At 50.4% G+C, this 3,840-nt stretch overlaps 1 long non-coding RNA gene across 1 annotated transcript in view; it reads right to left on the bottom strand.

The window, feature by feature from the left end:
* Positions 1 to 2,190, bottom strand: part of LOC110301081 — a 23,752-nt gene extending 21,562 nt beyond the window's left edge. The window contains exon 1 of the long non-coding RNA XR_002378676.1: positions 2,008 to 2,190. This is a non-coding gene — a long non-coding RNA (uncharacterized LOC110301081). The remainder of the gene's footprint in view (positions 1 to 2,007) is intronic.
* Between the last annotated feature and the right edge of the window lie 1,650 nt (positions 2,191 to 3,840).

Genomic DNA, 3,840 nt, shown 5'->3' with positions numbered 1-3,840 from the left:
TATATATATATATATATATATATATATATATATATATATATATAAAATTTTCTTAATGGGGTTCCTTCTTAATAGTCATATCCGCTCTTGTTAAGGGAAAGAAAGCTGGGGCAGAAAATTCCGAGAAGCCATGAAGAGGCCAAACAGAGATGTGTGACCCTGTAGACTATAAATGCAAAGCAGACTCCATCGTAAGACCAGGACTCTCCAGGGAAGCCGATAAGTCAGGGGCAAAGGCATTAGCCATGAACTCAGAGCAGTCTGAGCTAATGAGAGGGCAGTGAGTGTGGAGGAGGTTGGAGAGGAGGAGACTGCATATCAAGGACTGGCCTAAGAGCTGGGGGGGGGGGGTTGTCAAGCTTACAGAGAGAGCCACTGGCCTGTGGGCCTTGGCTTCTTCCTCCTTCCTTGGGAGGAGGTGGCCCAGAGATGACACTTCTGACTAATGACAAGGATTGCATTAGAGTGTGTAATCAGGGTACTTGTTCTGGGGGGGGGGGTGTCTCAGCTCAAGTCCTTGGCCCCTCTCCTCTATCTACCTGGTTTACTCTGGCCAGCCCTGGCCCCACTATCTTGGTCCATATGTGAATTGTGTTTCCTATGAGGAGAGTCGTGGGAACTGAGGCTAAGAGCTGAAAGCCGAGAACATGGAACAGACCTCCTTCCTTGATAATGGCAGGGACTCAGAGAAACGAGGAATCACTGGGTCTTGGAACAGGAGATAAGGATCACGGATGAACAACTCAGTGCTGCTCAGAGCTTTTAAACATCTTGGGGGTCTGAGAAAGCTGAGCCCCAGCTTTCTTGAGCAAAAGACCTATGGCACCTTCTAGCCTTTCCCACCATTCTTGACTGCATGTCTGCTCCACAGGCCCAGACCAGCAAGAAAGACACATAGAGTATCTCAGGCACTCGCATTACCTAGCTCACAATCACCCTGCTATGTGACAGCTGACTCCCTGGGGATGCACACACACACACACACACACACACACAGGGGGGGGGGGGGAGAGAGAGAGAGAGAGAGAGAGAGAAGGAACAGCCTGGAGTCTCTTCATCCACTCCACTGAGACCCTCAAGGCTCTGAGCCAAATGCTCCCCCACCTCTCCAGCCCTCACCCAAAACAGGTGCTCCCTGAAACAGCAAGGCTGCCTCAGGGTGCAGCAGGCGGCGCATGAGTTATGGGGTGAGGGCGCCTCACAAACAAGTCTGGTGCCCGGCTGTCTTCATGAATCACCACCGAGCCTAATCCTTCATTAGAACATTCGGCAGTAATTGCTGGCGAAATGCCACCTGCCTTTTTTCTCATTTTAACAAAACATTTATGCATGAAAGATTTAATGCCAGGTATCAAGCATATCATTGTAAATTTACCACTAATTAAGCCTAATTAAAATAATTAAATGGCTGCGGAGTCACCATGTGAATTAAAATCTCTTCTGCTCCATGCTAAGCTGTTTCTCACTTAGCGAGACCCCCCCCCCAACCCCTGTTTTAGAGACAAATATATATAACTCTCTCCCAGTTTTTGCCAGCACCCTGCTCAGCTTCACACGGGGGTATTTGCAAGGCCAAGGAGATTTGATAATTAAGATAATGCTGAGACTTGACGGTGCGGTTTTTCAATTTCGGGACCCCGGGAGGTTTTCCTTTATCTCGGTGAAGTACAGACAATTTGACAAATCTGTTGCTTGGAGCAGTCGCTGGCGTTTGCATATTCATTACTCGTTGGACTTTTAATCAAAGTAGCTGATGGACCCCTTGCACCACAAATAACTCGTTCATGAATAATTTATCCGCGCTCACTGGCTGGGCCCGGCTGCCTCCCGGCACCCCGGGGCCCCTGGATTGGCTCACCAGGGCTGGCCTGCCCCAAGCAGCACATGGCCGCTCCAGATGTTCGGGTATCCATATGTGCGCAGCTCATCAAAAAACTGCAACGGCTCGCACCTAGGGGCCTCGGCTGTCCCCAGATAGGCCATCTGGAGTTGGAGGGGAAAACAAACCTCGGTGAATTGTGGGATGTGCAGTTTCCTTCGATGGCATCCGGCAGTGGCCAGGAGGGACGCCCAGGAGGCGCCGGAATGTGGAGGATGTTGAGATTGTCCCTCGAGTTCTGTAGCTATGCGAAGGCCCGGCGCAGAAGCCGGTTGGGCCTGTATAGAACACCCTGTGCCTTGAATGCAGCTGCCTCTTGGGCCCTCCACTCCCCTACTCCCCCAACGCATGCATCGACTCCTTTCCTGCCAGGCCCTGCAATGGGGGAGGGGGGTGGGGGCTGTGGCCCCCACCTGACTCTGCACCTGCTCCGCCTTTCCTCTCCTCCTATGCGCTGCTGCAGCAAGGCTGGTGTTGCTCCTAGGCCTCCAACGCTAGTCTCCTGGTGACCTCAGCCCTGATCACATCAAGCCCATTCAGTTTACCCACATGCCACATTAAGTATATTTTATATGTAAGCGTGGACGAGTTGAGTGGAGATGCAGTCGACTGCTTCACATAATAGTATGTTTGGAGGCATTTAATGGACCATTGGCACAATTGGATTTGCAGTTGTCCTTTGCTATGGAGCTGATGGGTTTGGCTCCCCCCAGGTCTTAGGCATCTCTGCTGGCTCCAGACTAGCAAGCTGGCACTAGGCCTGCAGTGCCAAGTGCTTCCAATGGCTGAGGAGCCTTCTGTCACCTCCCATGACCCAAGGCTAAGATGTTGCCCCTCCCGAATGTTCCCAGAACAGACCTAGCTCCACTTTGGCCTCGTCACTCCTTGGAGATGATGGCCAGTTGGCCTGACTCCCTTTTCTACTGGACAGTGAGCAGAAGAAGGCAGGGTGACACCTTGTCTCTGTCACCTCAGTTTGTTCAGAGCTTAGTGTTTCTCAAGCACATTGACCAGTTAGTTTGGGCAAATAAACTGTGGCTTTCTTATTAACAAACAAACAACAACAGAAAACTGGGAACAGGGGTTAGAGAGCTTGCACAATGGTTAAGAGTGCAGTAGTGCTCTGGCAGAGAGGACTAGGGCTCTGTGTCTACTACCCAAAGCATTTGGCTCACAACTACCTGTAATTCCAGTTCCAGGGAATCCAACACCCTCTCCTAGCCTATGTATGTGGACACCTGAACCTGCATTGCACACACAAACTCATGTACACACACACACATACATAAATAAATAAAAAATAAATTAATCAATAATAAGAACACTAACCATGAGGAAGAAACCAAGCAGAAACCATGTGTATAGCCAGGGCTATATATACTTTTGCGCACAGTGCTGAGGGCACATTCCCTGTAGCTAATTCCCAGGGTCCCTGCCCAGCTAAGAGATACAGGTACAGGTACAGGGGTGATGGGTTAAGCACCCCAGGTCCATACCACACCATATCATACAGGGGCCATGTCTACTTGAAGATTCTGAGGTCAAGAACAGTCCCTTGCCCTGGAGACTGATCTGACAAAGGTGGACTCCAGTCATGTGACCCTCTGAACAATGGGCTTTGGAAAAACAGACACATGTTGGACTGCAGAAGGTGGGGCTTACCATCTGGGATTTCTGCCCCACCCCCACCCCTTCCAGCTCAGGTCCCCAGTCTCAGATCTCCCATCTCCCTGTTGACCTTGGGCTTAGAGGTTCTCACTGAAGTGTGTGTGTGTGAGGCATTCACTGGAGAGAGCTGAAGCCACACATATCTTGACCAGTTATAGAAATAGGAAGACCCATGTTGGGCAGAGGTGAAGCCCAAGGGTCCCAGGGTCCCTAGAGTCTCACAGCTAGAGGTAGACAGAAGCAGAGGCAACATAGACAGGGAGCAATAGGAGAGAATACCATTTTGAACTGAA

Source organism: Mus caroli, chromosome 9, assembly GCF_900094665.2.
Source record: "Mus caroli chromosome 9, CAROLI_EIJ_v1.1, whole genome shotgun sequence".
In the NCBI taxonomy this organism is placed as follows: Eukaryota; Metazoa; Chordata; class Mammalia; order Rodentia; family Muridae; genus Mus; species Mus caroli.
Note: the sequence above shows the minus strand (reverse complement) of the source record. Positions and strands in the feature narration are given on the sequence as shown.